Source organism: Bombyx mori, chromosome 10 (assembly GCF_030269925.1).
Source record: "Bombyx mori chromosome 10, ASM3026992v2".
Lineage (NCBI taxonomy): Eukaryota > Metazoa > Arthropoda > Insecta > Lepidoptera > Bombycidae > Bombyx > Bombyx mori.
The window spans coordinates 4793243-4810407 of NC_085116.1; the positions used below are offsets into that span (position 1 = coordinate 4793243).

Sequence of the window (17165 nt, forward strand, 5' to 3'; positions counted from 1 at the left end):
GATTCAACTACTACGAGACCACAAAAAAGTCTATCGTTTCTATCTATTAAGTTTTAAAGTTAGAATTTTATTCTCTGAAATATTTGTTTAGTTAGCATTTTCGTAATATTAGTATTACATATTTATAAGAACAAAGCCTTTAAAGACGGCTAATTAAGAATTCGTAAACTTATTTTGGAAATTTTCTCTCTTTCAAGTTAATCAATGAATAATCATTGCTAGCCTTAATTTGTAAGCGAACTCTGAATGTTATTTCTGTACAAATAGTTTTGCAGAATCGCCCAGCTACAAAAGCGATAGTACAGTTGTGGATTTATGTTTGCCGACTAATATTTGAATTTAAGAGCTGTTTTTGTCTCGGTCAAACAATTAAAACGCTCGCTTTGTTTTAAAACTTGAACAATCATTCATCTCGATGCGGAAATACTGCGGCGTTTAGGTGAATTACTGTGAAACAACTAATTAAAATTCTTTGCACGAGAGGCGCGTAAGTTCTTTGTTTATTTACTAATGGACTCTAAACAAAGGTTACAAGCACTCGAACAGCGAGAGCAATGAATACTAAATACATTTTATGCGTTTGAAAAGTCAGCTTAATGAAAATTGAGACTTTAATTAATATTTCAAAGAAAACATTTTTTTTTTTTTTAATAAATAAATATTTACTAACAGTCACGCCACGTTAACTGGTCCCGTGATAAGTTCGTAAAGAACTTGTGTTACAGTTACCAGATAACGGAAATAAATATAAGATTTTTATTATACACATACACATATTTAATAATATACATCCATAACCCTGGAAAAGACATTTATATTTATCATACAAATATCTTCCCTTGGCGGGATTCGAACCCGCGACCCCCTTGTGTAGTGACCATGTCACTTACCACTGCACCAGACGGCCGTTAAACTTAGATTTTTAGTTAGATTGAATTCAAGAACGAGTTGATTATTTTTAGAATACTACAAAAATACAAATAGAAAGAAACTTAATTGACAGATCGTGTCCTAAATGTATGCTTTGCAAACATTTGACATTTACACGGCACCTAAATAATAGTTTTCTGTTATTGATTTTATAATTAGGACATATTATCGTTTCTTACACTTATCAAAGTGTATTTATTAAACATGCCGTGAATAAAAGGGTAATGTTATATAATACTTAAGGCGCTAATTTTAAAATATTGTCTTTCTTAAAAGCTTCCAGAGCTCCGAGCTTGAATTCAGAAATGCTTTTAGACCGCTATTTGTTTTCTTTTAGTATGAATACTATAAAGAGGTTTTTTTTTCCGAGCTACCTTTCTAATCCCTTGCTTGCAGTCAGTAAATTAATATTATATTATGGATGATACTATAATATGTACGGCGTTGAATGTTATGCATATGTATATTATAATATATTTTTCATTAAAATTTTTACACCTACCATAGCTATCTCAACATCACGCTTGGTTGAATGCTAGAGAATGCTTTAGGCATATTAATACTGCGACTGTACTCTTCGTTTAAAGTTAAAAATAATTGGATAAAGGAAGTCTTACTGGATTAGGCGAGTATATATGTATGTATAGATAAGACATAACTGATACCATAAGCATTATTTATTGCTCAAAATTTACGTAATATATTGTGTATCGATAGATTATTATTAATAACACGCACATTCATAGAAACCGATAGACAAAGTTTTACAAGTGAAAAGCATAAATCTGAACCATACTACCTTCAATGCATACCATCATATGTATTGATGGTGGTAAAGTGATACAATACGTGAGGCCGCACTGGTAGTTACCATCATCTTGTCTATTTTAGTAGCGATGCAGTTATATGTTCCGGTTTGAAGGTTTGAGCAGCTATTGTACCATAAAACTGAGACTTAGAACTCATGTCTCAAGGTTGGTGACGGCTTTTACGCTTCTATGTCTATAAGTATCCAATTAAAGCCAGATGGGCCGTAAGCTCGTCAGACTATATCTATATATCTATCTATATATATAAAAATGAATTGCTGTTCGTTAGTCTCGCTAAAACTCGAGAACAGCTGGACCGATTTGGCTAATTTTGGTCTTAAATTATTTGTGGAGGTCCAGAGAAGGTTTAAAAGGTAGATAAATATGAAAATGCTGGGAATTAAATAAAAATAACAATTTCGTTTTTCCTTTGATGTGTCCCCCGTCGGACGGATTCCTTTTGTTTGTTTTAAGGTTATATTATACAAAAGTTTAGGTATTTTATTTATCGATTGAGGCCCTATGAAGTCTGCGGGGTCAGCTAGTGAGTAATAAAAATGGTAGTTTCTATTAATATTCAATTCAGACATCGATTTCAAATTTCAACGAGAGTGCTGAAGTTCAACATTGTAAATGTCCATAGCCTACAGTCGAATTAATACGTATATAGGATATTTTCACATAAAATAAACATAGTAAAAACTGTATTTTTCACTTGAGATACTGAAGTCATTAAGTGACCCCATAAAATCGTTACCAGAGTTTATAGCAAACGATATAAAATGTAAGACGGGATCGTGTTAATGGTACGCCATCTTGGACAAAGCTGCTGCGTTTTTTCAAAGTAAAGAAAACGGAGAAAATCTTACGTCGGTACTATTTTTTATGTTCGCATTTATATTGTTATCTGTTAAGATGTTTGCTTTAATTATTGTTGAAATACATCATATCATAATGTATTCATAGTTCTATTCTAAATTTATGATGCTTTAACATTATGATGTCGTTGTGGCTTAAAGGATAAGACGTTCGGTGAATTCGTATTGAGCGATGCACCGGTGTTCGAATCTCAGGCGGGTACCAATTTTTCTAATGAAATACGAACTACACAAATTTTCACGATTTACTTCCACGGTGATGAAAATAACATCGTGCAATAAAAATCAAACCCGCAAAATTATAATTTGCGTAGTTGCTGATGGTAGGACCTCTTGAGAGTCCGCGCGGGTGGGTACCACCACCTTGCCTATTTCTGCCGTGAAGCAGTAATGCGTTTCGGTTTGAAGGTTGGGGCAGCCGTTGTAATTATACTTGAAACCTTAGAACTTATATGTCAAGGTAGGTTGTAGATGTCTATGGGCTCCAGTAACCACTTAATACCAAGTGGGCTATAAGCTCCTCCACCCATCTAAGCAATAAATAAATAAATGTGTCGTCTATTATCAAAGGTGGCAATGTGCATTTGGACAAAAAAAATTTATTGATATGTCAATACAGATTGATTTGAATATAATCGTCTCCTTCAAAGAATACGGTTCAAAACCTGCATTAAATAAAGGTTAATAGTTAACCTGTTATTTATCTAAGTTGTCGTTCCGAAGAGTTTTGTGACTGCCAATGGAATACAAAGTCAATAATTCGTTTTTCTGATTTACCAATCATTGTCCAAAAGTCAGATTGCCGGCTTTGATAATAGTCGACTCAAATAATGATTATGGACTGCGACAATTAATGAAAGTCTCGTAGACCGTATGCTCCTCATTTGCGCTACAGAAATAATAGTGATGTATAAATTTCCCTTAAAATGTTTTCTCCTTCTTGCCTTGATCCCACATTATGCGAAATGGATGCAGCATGCCTTCTTTTTTCATTCTGGTCTTACTTTATATCTGCACTTACACCTTCCTCGCGCATATCCCCACACACAGTCCATCGAAGTCATCACATTTCCGTAAAATTTCATCTTCATAAAATATTACATACAACATACAAATCAATAAATGGCGCCAGATTAACACATCGATACGATCGTAATTCGTCACACATTAAAATGGTCATTGTGAAACCACAAGCTGCGATGCTTCACGCAACATCCATTCACAGTTCACAAAAGGCTACCGAAGCTGTTCACGCCCTGATATGAAGCCTATTTGTACTACGCTGACAGATTCAACAATGCCACCCGTAATTATACGGTAAACATCGCCCGGCATCATTTGTGGTATTGTGTTTATGTCGACCTGTCGTAAATACCCCGGTGACTTTGAAATATTATGGGTTTAATGTTTCAAATTTAATGTTTGTTTCGTATATATCTCGATGGATATTTATCAGATGCTAATATATAGAATAATAACTAAAGAAAGGGTATTAATGCCGTTGCTGTCCCACGTCTCAAACCGAAATATATTATGCGCGGCCGAAATAGATAGGGCGATGATGCTTGACTGTACAGGCCCACAAATGTACCTCAATAAAGTGGCCACCTATATCTATATAACTATATATATAAAAATGAATTGCTGTTCGTTAGTCTCGCTAAAACTCGAGAACGGCTGGACCGATTTGGCTAATTTTGGTCTTGAATTATTTGTGGAAGTCCAGAGAAGGTTTAAAGAGTAGATAAATATGAAAATGATCGGAATTAACAATTTTAATTTCCTTTTGATGCGTCCCCTGTCGGACAAATTCCTTTTGTGTGTTTTAAGTTTATTTTTTACAAAAGCTTAGGTCTTTTATTTATCGATTGAGGCACTACGAGGTCTGCCGGGTCAGCTAGTATGCAATAAACATAGTTATTTGTATAATAATGAGCGCAAAATTACTGTTTTTTTGGTTTAAAAAATATTAATATTCTATTCTATACTGAAAACAAAACTTTCCCTCAGTAATATATATAATAGGGAACTGTAGTTTGGGTCGTTTGTGTTGGGAGTATTGCAATAGTAAGATTATCCTTCGGATTATGTTACCTAGGAAACGCGGGTCCGACAGTCCTCGTTGGAAACTTGCATCATATATTATATGGCTTTGCCGGAGCTGTCAACATAGCGATTTACAACAGAAGCAAGCTAATGCAGACTAAATTAGGAAACACACGAGATTCGAACTAATCTATGTGAAATAAACGGAAAAGCTTACTGTATGCTGTACCTACGTGGGTTGAATTTAGCCTTCCTACGTTCGTAGGTACCTACTAATGTCGTTTGAGCTGGAAAAAAAACACACATTTTTTTAACCTGTCTAAAGTATATAGGAATTAAAATTAGAACGTATCTAAAATCGAATAACAGTAAATTCATTATGAACAGGTAACAATAAGAATTGGAAAAAGTTCGCAATTCAACATAATACTAGTTCAGATCTGTGACGTCATTGACAGATACATTGTGCAGCGCTTAAACTAGTGTAACAAAAATAGCTTTGACAAGATAGCCTAAGCTAATTTTAATATACGCGGCATTGTCTCAGGGAAACAGATAAGTTTTCAAGTCGCAAGAGCAACCTATTTTTTTCTTTTATTTTCGGGCCGGGTACCGATCCTCCTACGAGGTCCCCACAACTAGTGGGCACGCGTACGTGGGATTTGATGATCTGTAGATGTTCGGAGCAGATCGAAGGGCCAAAGCCCCAGGGAATTTTTTTAGGGCCCTACCGCACTAAACGACTCCCCTGCACTGTTACATCCGAGATCCGATCTCCTCCCGGGGTCAGAACCCAGTCAGAGTAAGGGGACTCGCGTAGCTACCCCTAGGACGCCCGACCGACGGGTCGTTGGGGCGATAGTCGACGACCAACGACGTCAGTCTCCGCAGTACGGCGGCCCTACCAGGCCGCCCGGGCGATGCCGCTAGTGTTTCGGGATACCCTGCTAGGTTAGAACTAGCCTGCCGAGTTGGAACGCGTTATATCGCCGACCGGGTTCTTTTTCGGGACGGCAATGCGGACCGCTGCCGACGACGCCTAGTCCCTTTCTCCTAGTGCCAGCACGTTAGAGTGAGGGTAGCGTGCGATGCAGCTTCGACCCCCTCAGGCTCATTCCCCTTGACCATCATCAGGAGGAGAATGCCTCCTCACAGCGCCAGAGTAACCTACATTAACTTAAATACCCAATTATATTAATTTACGAACAAAAGACAAATATGATTAGGTTTTTTTTGTATCGGTTTGTTAAAAAAATTGTATTACATACATACAATTTTTTTATAGCCTTGATGGGTAGACGAAGCTCACGGCCCACCTGGTGTTAATAAACATATTTTTATTTAATGTTATAAAGGCGTACCTAGGGGGCATGTCTGGTTTATTGTCTACGCATTCACATTCTAAATTGATTCATTCATGAGTGATTAATATGAGTGGTTTAATGTGTAAATAATAATATTTTAGTTACCTTTGACGGTTAATTTCATCATATCGCACTTTTGTGACGAGGTCCGCGTGCAGTTTTCAATATGAACAGCACTTATGAATCGTGCAAAAATATCATCATAAATCAATGATATAAAAAAGACATTTACCTGAATTATAACAAAGCTCTTAGCATTGTTTGCTATATAATACAGTTACGTGATTGACCGTATCTTTTCATTTGATTGTCACGACGGTAAGCGACTGTTAAATAAATACACCATAGCTTAATCTTGGCCAATGTTCCGTAATTACATTTGTACGTATTTAACCAACTTTACATGTAAATCATCGTATATCATCATCATCATCATTATCCTGCCCTTCTCCCAGTCACCTGGGCTCGGCGCAACATGTTTGCTCCTTCCATACTCTTCTATCATATACCATTTCTTTGCTCACTCCCCTCTTACCCATATCGTCTTTCACACAATCCATCCATTTCTTCTTAGGTCTACCTCTTCCTCTAAATCCTTCCACATTCATAGTTAACACTCTCTTAACAACCTCATTTTCATTTCGTCTCATCACATGTCCATACCATCCCATAGTAAATCATCGTATTAAAATATTATATCATTAAAATTAAATTAAAACCTGTTTCAAATGAATAATTGTGCGTGGAAAAAGCCGGCGGCCTAAATTGAAATGAAACCCGCTATCTTTTGTCGATCAAATGTCAGTGAACATTGTAATAGAGCCCGGCGCAACAAGTACCATTCTGCAGACTCCTTTGGGAAAACAAAGTAAATGCAGATTATACAGAGCCGTTTGTTAACTGAAAAAGATTTATATTTTTTTTTTATTTCGAGAGTGAATTTCTGCAAATTGATACTTTAGTTTCAACCGTTTATTAGTAAGGTTATTGGTACATTATTGGTTTGACATGTTTTTTATGTTTTTTTTTTATTGCTTAGATGGATGGACGAGCTCACAGCCCACCTGATGTTAAGTGGTTACTGGAGCCCATAGACATCTACAACGTAAATGCGCCACCCACCTTGAGATATAAGTTCTAAGGTCTCAGTATAGTTACAACGGCTACCCCACCCTTCAAACCGAAACGCATTACTGCTTCACGGCGGAAATAGGCGGGGTGGTGGTACCTAGCCGTGCGGACTCCCAAGAGGTCCTACCACCAGTGACAGTTACATGCAGTGTTTGTTTTATATATTTTCCGGATAGTTTCGTGAAGGAGTCCATGGTTTACCTGGTATTAAGTAGTTTTTTTTTTTTTTGCACTGGAGTTCTTAATTTTCACAACGTGAATACCGAAACCCACCTTGTATCATGACGTGGAAGTTCCAATTTTATTGTGCAAATGATTCCCACTCTTCAAAACAAAATACAGTTTAGTTCCTACCATACTGGTCGGTAAGACGGCAGTTTCTACCCGTGTGGCTTACAATAAGTCCCACCACTAATATAAGTAGTAGAGTGGAGTATACTTCATTTCACACCAAGAAAATAACTACAAAATAGATTTTGAGCAGCAAAAAAACAGCAATAAATTCTTACTGCTTAAGGCGATCCATTTCAGATATATGTAATTGGCTAAATGTTATTATGGCAAAAGTCAAGGTTGTCTGATTTCTTGTAACTAAGATAACTAAGCTGTAACTAAGTAATCATTAAAATAACTATCTTATTCTTCAAACCGAAACGCGTATAAGAAAATTTGTGCACGCGCTTACTTAGAATTCTGTACACCTTATCTATTTCCATTTAAGACAGCTTCCATTTGCCCGTAGAGAATTTTCTGCAAATTAATTTACTTTAACTATATATATAAAAATGAATTGCTGTTCGTTAGTCTCGCTAAAACTCGAGAACGGCTGGACCGATTTGGCTAATTTTGGTCTTGAATTATTTGTGGAAGTCCAGAGAAGGTTTAAAGAGTAGATAAATATGAAAATGATCGGAATTAACAATTTTAATTTCCTTTTGATGCGTCCCCTGTCGGACAAATTCCTTTTGTGTGTTTTAAGTTTATTTTTTACAAAAGCTTAGGTCTTTTATTTATCGATTGAGGCACTACGAGGTCTGCCGGGTCAGCTAGTATGCAATAAACATAGTTATTTGTATAATAATGAGCGCAAAATTACTGTTTTTTTGGTTTAAAAAATATTAATATTCTATTCTATACTGAAAACAAAACTTTCCCTCAGTAATATATATAATAGGGAACTGTAGTTTGGGTCGTTTGTGTTGGGAGTATTGCAATAGTAAGATTATCCTTCGGATTATGTTACCTAGGAAACGCGGGTCCGACAGTCCTCGTTGGAAACTTGCATCATATATTATATGGCTTTGCCGGAGCTGTCAACATAGCGATTTACAACAGAAGCAAGCTAATGCAGACTAAATTAGGAAACACACGAGATTCGAACTAATCTATGTGAAATAAACGGAAAAGCTTACTGTATGCTGTACCTACGTGGGTTGAATTTAGCCTTCCTACGTTCGTAGGTACCTACTAATGTCGTTTGAGCTGGAAAAAAAACACACATTTTTTTAACCTGTCTAAAGTATATAGGAATTAAAATTAGAACGTATCTAAAATCGAATAACAGTAAATTCATTATGAACAGGTAACAATAAGAATTGGAAAAAGTTCGCAATTCAACATAATACTAGTTCAGATCTGTGACGTCATTGACAGATACATTGTGCAGCGCTTAAACTAGTGTAACAAAAATAGCTTTGACAAGATAGCCTAAGCTAATTTTAATATACGCGGCATTGTCTCAGGGAAACAGATAAGTTTTCAAGTCGCAAGAGCAACCTATTTTTTTCTTTTATTTTCGGGCCGGGTACCGATCCTCCTACGAGGTCCCCACAACTAGTGGGCACGCGTACGTGGGATTTGATGATCTGTAGATGTTCGGAGCAGATCGAAGGGCCAAAGCCCCAGGGAATTTTTTTAGGGCCCTACCGCACTAAACGACTCCCCTGCACTGTTACATCCGAGATCCGATCTCCTCCCGGGGTCAGAACCCAGTCAGAGTAAGGGGACTCGCGTAGCTACCCCTAGGACGCCCGACCGACGGGTCGTTGGGGCGATAGTCGACGACCAACGACGTCAGTCTCCGCAGTACGGCGGCCCTACCAGGCCGCCCGGGCGATGCCGCTAGTGTTTCGGGATACCCTGCTAGGTTAGAACTAGCCTGCCGAGTTGGAACGCGTTATATCGCCGACCGGGTTCTTTTTCGGGACGGCAATGCGGACCGCTGCCGACGACGCCTAGTCCCTTTCTCCTAGTGCCAGCACGTTAGAGTGAGGGTAGCGTGCGATGCAGCTTCGACCCCCTCAGGCTCATTCCCCTTGACCATCATCAGGAGGAGAATGCCTCCTCACAGCGCCAGAGTAACCTACATTAACTTAAATACCCAATTATATTAATTTACGAACAAAAGACAAATATGATTAGGTTTTTTTTGTATCGGTTTGTTAAAAAAATTGTATTACATACATACAATTTTTTTATAGCCTTGATGGGTAGACGAAGCTCACGGCCCACCTGGTGTTAATAAACATATTTTTATTTAATGTTATAAAGGCGTACCTAGGGGGCATGTCTGGTTTATTGTCTACGCATTCACATTCTAAATTGATTCATTCATGAGTGATTAATATGAGTGGTTTAATGTGTAAATAATAATATTTTAGTTACCTTTGACGGTTAATTTCATCATATCGCACTTTTGTGACGAGGTCCGCGTGCAGTTTTCAATATGAACAGCACTTATGAATCGTGCAAAAATATCATCATAAATCAATGATATAAAAAAGACATTTACCTGAATTATAACAAAGCTCTTAGCATTGTTTGCTATATAATACAGTTACGTGATTGACCGTATCTTTTCATTTGATTGTCACGACGGTAAGCGACTGTTAAATAAATACACCATAGCTTAATCTTGGCCAATGTTCCGTAATTACATTTGTACGTATTTAACCAACTTTACATGTAAATCATCGTATATCATCATCATCATCATTATCCTGCCCTTCTCCCAGTCACCTGGGCTCGGCGCAACATGTTTGCTCCTTCCATACTCTTCTATCATATACCATTTCTTTGCTCACTCCCCTCTTACCCATATCGTCTTTCACACAATCCATCCATTTCTTCTTAGGTCTACCTCTTCCTCTAAATCCTTCCACATTCATAGTTAACACTCTCTTAACAACCTCATTTTCATTTCGTCTCATCACATGTCCATACCATCCCATAGTAAATCATCGTATTAAAATATTATATCATTAAAATTAAATTAAAACCTGTTTCAAATGAATAATTGTGCGTGGAAAAAGCCGGCGGCCTAAATTGAAATGAAACCCGCTATCTTTTGTCGATCAAATGTCAGTGAACATTGTAATAGAGCCCGGCGCAACAAGTACCATTCTGCAGACTCCTTTGGGAAAACAAAGTAAATGCAGATTATACAGAGCCGTTTGTTAACTGAAAAAGATTTATATTTTTTTTTTATTTCGAGAGTGAATTTCTGCAAATTGATACTTTAGTTTCAACCGTTTATTAGTAAGGTTATTGGTACATTATTGGTTTGACATGTTTTTTATGTTTTTTTTTTATTGCTTAGATGGATGGACGAGCTCACAGCCCACCTGATGTTAAGTGGTTACTGGAGCCCATAGACATCTACAACGTAAATGCGCCACCCACCTTGAGATATAAGTTCTAAGGTCTCAGTATAGTTACAACGGCTACCCCACCCTTCAAACCGAAACGCATTACTGCTTCACGGCGGAAATAGGCGGGGTGGTGGTACCTAGCCGTGCGGACTCCCAAGAGGTCCTACCACCAGTGACAGTTACATGCAGTGTTTGTTTTATATATTTTCCGGATAGTTTCGTGAAGGAGTCCATGGTTTACCTGGTATTAAGTAGTTTTTTTTTTTTTTGCACTGGAGTTCTTAATTTTCACAACGTGAATACCGAAACCCACCTTGTATCATGACGTGGAAGTTCCAATTTTATTGTGCAAATGATTCCCACTCTTCAAAACAAAATACAGTTTAGTTCCTACCATACTGGTCGGTAAGACGGCAGTTTCTACCCGTGTGGCTTACAATAAGTCCCACCACTAATATAAGTAGTAGAGTGGAGTATACTTCATTTCACACCAAGAAAATAACTACAAAATAGATTTTGAGCAGCAAAAAAACAGCAATAAATTCTTACTGCTTAAGGCGATCCATTTCAGATATATGTAATTGGCTAAATGTTATTATGGCAAAAGTCAAGGTTGTCTGATTTCTTGTAACTAAGATAACTAAGCTGTAACTAAGTAATCATTAAAATAACTATCTTATTCTTCAAACCGAAACGCGTATAAGAAAATTTGTGCACGCGCTTACTTAGAATTCTGTACACCTTATCTATTTCCATTTAAGACAGCTTCCATTTGCCCGTAGAGAATTTTCTGCAAATTAATTTACTTTAGAACGTTATTTTTTGCCTACGAAGGTAGACGTGTTTTGGGTCGCCCGACGTTAACTGGCCACCGTTCTTACGAGTAACTATAGCAAAATATCATTGGTGTCATATTTATTAATATAAACACAAATGTAAAAAAAAAAATCTGCTGTTGATTAAAACATTGGTCGTTATAAATTATAAAGTTGATACTAAAAAATTTTATTTTTATTTCAGTAATTTTTTTTTATTGCCCTTGTAGGCAGACGAGCATCTACCTTTTAAACCTTCCCTGGACTTCACAAATAATTCAAGACCAAAATTAGCCAAATCGGTCCAGCCGTGCTCGAGTTTTAGCGAGACTAACGAACAGCAATTCATTTTTATATATATAGATTTTATATTGCCCCTGTAGGCCGACGAACATACATACGGCCCACCTGATGGTGAGTGAGATTACCGTCGCCCATGGACTTCAGCAATGCCAGGGGCAGAACCAAGTCGCTGCCTACCGCAAACCTAATTTCATCAAATTGGTTCGTTTAAGTTGACCAGTGATAATATTACAAATCTGATGCGGTTTCAATTCCACCAATGTTAAGTTACTTTTAAAACAAATTCAAAGTTAGACGATCTGAAAAACTGAAGTTAAAACCCAACGAATTTGCGCTACAAACAAAATCGAATAAATCCTTCCAACAGATTTAAACATTGGCTTAGTGTTTAGAAAACAAACAACAACAAAAAAACAAATAACAAAACGTTTTATCGTGTTTTATTTTATTATGAATGGCGAACGTTAAAATTTAAGCATACGAGTATATTGTGTTGAGAGTCGTAAAAGTTCAATGAATTTATGTGAGAAAAACTAGTCTGCAATGCGGGGTGATTTGATGACGCTCATATTTTAGTTCTTAACAATTGACAAAATTATTCATAAAGAGTTTTGCCGGAATTTTACTCACTTAATGTTATATTGGCTGCAGGGCGGGATCGATGGAGACAGTTGGTTGACGAAATCGGACTGAGTCACGATCCTCAGCAGTGAGGAACCGATCGAAGAGAGAGAGAGAATGTTATATTATATTTATTTATTGCATAAAGGGGTGGACGAGCTCACGGCCCACCTGGTGTTAAATTGTTACCGGTCCCATAGACGTCTACAACGTAAATGCCGCCACTCACCTTGAGATATGGGTTCTAAGGTCTCAGTATAGTCACGACGGCTGCCCCACCCTCCAAACCGAAACGCATTACTGCTTCACGGCTGAAACAGGCAGGGTGGTGGTACATACCCGTGCGGACTCACAAGAGGTCCTACCACCAGTAGAAGTAGTCATTATAATACAAATAATCAAAAAGGTAAATATTTATTTCATGATATGAGATAGAGCAGTCAACTATTTCCAAATAATTATACATTTTAATTTTAAAATAACCATTGAAACATCACTGGTTTTTTGTTAAAAGACACACAAGTTGCTGTTTTTTTTCTTAATTATATAGACGGCCTATGAGGTATGAACAACCTCACGGCTCACCTGGTGTTGAGTGGTTACCAAAATCTTAACGTTAATGCCGCCACGTACACTGAGATATGATGTTTAAGTCTCACATGTACTTGTAAATCGCGAAACATCTGTCTCTTCATTGTGTATTGTAGACGTCTCTCCCTTCAAAATGGAGCGCATGACGCTACGCGGCAAGAATAAACAGGATATTAAATCTAATTTCCCGACTTTATTACGTTTCTCTATTTTGAATTTTGAATGTAGAATTTAGTTTGTAGGCAGCGGCTTGGCTCCGCCCCTGGCATTGCTAAAGTCCATGGGCGAAGGTAATCACTCACCATCAGGTGGGCCGTATTTTCGTCGGCCTAGAGGGGCAATATAAAATAAATAATAAAATTAACCTCACAACTCTCTTGAAGGTTTAATTTTGGAAATAAAATTAGGCGTAAAAATTGATTATTTTTTACGAGTTTAATTTTTATTAATCAACTACCTGACCCGGCAGACTTCTTAATGCCTCAATCGATAAATAAAAGACCTAAGTTTTTGTATAAAGTAAACTTAAAACAAACAAAAGGAATCCGTCCGACGGGGGACACATCAAAGGGAAAACGAAATTGTTTATTTTTATTTAATTGCGAGCAATTTGATATTTATCTACCTTTTAAGCCTTCTCTGAACTTCCACAAATAATTCAAGACCAAAATTAGCCAAATCGGTCCAGCCGTTCTCGAGTTTTAGCGAGACTAACGAACAGCAATTCATTTTTATATATATAGATAATTGCATCACTCAATCCAAGAATATCGACTGCTTAATCCGTTGGATTGGGTGCTTCAGAGATTGTGGACTTGTTGAAAACTTTACACCGAGCAAGGTATTTTAAACCATACAGCGTGTGCCTTAAAGTAAGATACAAGTAAGAAACTTCATCTTCCAGAATTTCTCACGATGTCAACTGATTTTGAGCTATGTATGTCTTATATGTAAAATTTCAAGTCTCTTTTGATTTAATAACAAAATTAGACCAGAACAATCATATAATAAAGTAAATTAGTAGAAGACAAGGTAGAAACTAAATTTATTTATTTATATTGTACCTATAACCTAAAAGTTGAAAATCGCATAAATTCATGGTACTTTGAGTGATGAATTTTTTCACAGATCACCTATTTGAACGTTTAGTAAAATAAAATTTATAAGCACAATTATCAAACCTACTATTAGTTACCACGCTTTTAAGTTGCAATAGGACCCTGATATTTGTAAAACAAAAAAAAAACTGTGCTATGAACCAATTCACACACGAAATAATACTTGTCAAATTACATTTCCTTGCATTTTAAACAAGCATGGTAGAATTCCGTAATCAGCAGGATGACGTCAGAGCTCCGTAATGTAAACAGTTGTCTTAGTATAGCGACAGTCAACAGTGGCGTTTGTCTAGTGCAGGCAACGCGAGCGTTGGGTAAACAGCCACTCTCTATATTCAGAATATTAATTAAACTTTTTCATATATCATTCAAATCATTCCAATTTTTGTTATATCTATTCAAAACGATCCAATTCAAAATATATTGAAGACGAAAAAAAAAAAGAAAGGGTGCGTGTACTTATTTTACTGGTGGTAGGGTAGGTAGGTACTTTACTGGTGGTAGGACCTCTTGTGACTCCGCGCGGGTAGGTACCACCGCCCTGCCTATTTCTGCCGTGAAGCAGTAATGCGTTTCGGTTTGAAGGGTGGTGCAGCCGTTGTAACTATACTGAGATCTTAGAACTTATATCTCAAGGTGGGTGGCGCATTTACGTTGTAGATATCCATGGGCTCCAGTAACCACTTAACATCAGGTGGGCTGTGAGCTCGTCCACCCATCTAATCCATAAAAAAAAAGTACGCGCGTAAGAAGTTTTACTTTATTTTTATTTTATTTTATTTTTTTATTATTTAAATTATACTCAATTTGAAACAAAAATCGATTAAACAACATCATCAAACACGCGTATATATTGGACATCCCTTTTCTTGACATCGTATAAATTCGGTAATTCTCGGTACGGTTCGGAAAGTTCACCTGCGGCTATATTCAGACTCGCCAAGTTACGTCGGTCGTATTGTAATGAGAGATTTAGTGGGCAACTTCATTCTGTTAATTTTGTGTCACGGTGCGCGCGCATCGTAAAATTTCACTCTCATCAATTTTTCATAACGCGCCTAAAGAAGTATAACTTCAAAAAAAACAAAGCGAGTCGATCATTCGTAAATTCTCGACGATCGTATAGACCTCGTCTTTTAAATGAACGAAATTGTACCGGGAACATAACAAAGATCAGTTACAAGGCTCCGCGTTCACTGATACAAGCTCCCGGGGTGATTTTGTCTGTCGAGTCTTCTTGAATGCGTGCCAACTCATCAATATTCATTTGAGACGCGAGTACTTAACTTTCAATCGAATAACAGGCTCCTCTGCAGTGTCGTGATCGCAACAGGTGACACCCCTCATTTATCAAGCATCTCGACCTTATTGTCAAGTCTTGCTCGCCAATAACAAGAGACGCAAGCTTACATAACAGAGGACTTTCGAATTGAGATTTTTTCCCGCAGTCCGCGATTTTCTCGTCGAGATTAAGATGAAAATTGCTTTATGCTCCAGTTATGTTGAATGAAACATGACCGATCTGTCATGAAGTAGCTGCTATTAAAAGTCGCATCGGGAATACGTTAAATGATTCCTTTTCGATAATTTTTGGTTTAAGTCTGTAGTAATAGCACTCTGTCATAATCTGTTTGCTCGTTATGTTGCGGATTCAATAAAATGAACAATAGATATGAGATGGAGATGATTGCAGGAGCGCTCGCATGTACGCGGTGAAATGTCAGTAGCTTCATGAAGCGCTTTAACTATACTTGAGACCTTAGAACTTATATTTCAAGGTGGGTGGCGCATGTCTATGGGCTCCAGTAACCACTTAACACCAGGCGGGCTGTGAGCTCGTCCACCCACCGGTCCGCTCCGGTGACTACTTAATACCAGGTAGGCCGTAAGCTGTACCATTAAGTGGTTATCGACGGGCATCTCAACATGAATTCCACCCTAAGTCTTGAGACATAATATCGAAATCTAAATCGTGATGTATAATTGCTGTGCCATTAACCAATCCGGAACGCATGACTACTTCGCGACATAAAGAAACAAGCCGATTGTGCCTACTAGTACGAGTTTACAATACATCCTTATCATCACAAAATGCCAATTGGCGATCGCGGTACGCTAGTATCAGTGCGGTATATGGTGTGGTATATAGGTTGGGCCCAGAGGACGCTGCTACAAATTTTCTGATGAAACATTACACAGACGATGTTTGAGTACGCTAGTATCAGTGCGGTATATGGTGTGGTATATAGGTTGGGCCCAGAGGATGCTGCTACAAATTTTCTAATGAAACATTATACAGACGATATTTGAGTACGCTAGTATCAGTGCGGTATATGGTGTGGTATATAGGTTGGGCCCAGAGGATGCTGCTACAATTTTTCTAATGAAACATTATACAGACGATGTTTGAGTACGCTAGTATCAGTGCGGTATATGGTGTGGTATATAGGTTGGGCCCAGAGGATGCTGCTACAAGTTTTCTGATGAAACATTACACAGACGATGTTTGAGTACGCTAGTATCAGTGCGGTATGTGGTGTGGTATATGGGTTGGGCCCAGAGGATGCTGCTACAAATTTTCTAATCAAACATTATACAGACGATGTTTGAGTACTCTAGTATTAGTGCGGTATATGGTGTGGTATATAGGTTGAGCCCAGAGGATGCTGCTACAAATTTTCTGATGAAACATTACACAGGCGATGTTTGTGATTGTTAACATCATTTATTAGGAATACACTAGTAAATCTCAAACGAAAACTAAGAATTTACGTTATTTAAAGGTGAATCAATATGTTGAACAAAGTAATATCCAAAGAAGAAATTTAATTACAAGGGTCTGGATCAAAAGGCAATAGCACTATTATCGAAGGCTTTGTGGAACAATTAAGTATGCAAGAGTGAACGAG

At 37.5% G+C, this 17165-nt stretch overlaps 1 protein-coding gene across 2 annotated transcripts in view; it reads right to left on the reverse strand.

The window, feature by feature from the left end:
• Positions 1 to 17165, reverse strand: part of LOC101738626 (leucine-rich repeat-containing protein let-4) — a 159271-nt gene that overhangs the window by 61759 nt on the left and 80347 nt on the right. The gene's annotated exons all lie outside the window — the stretch shown is intronic.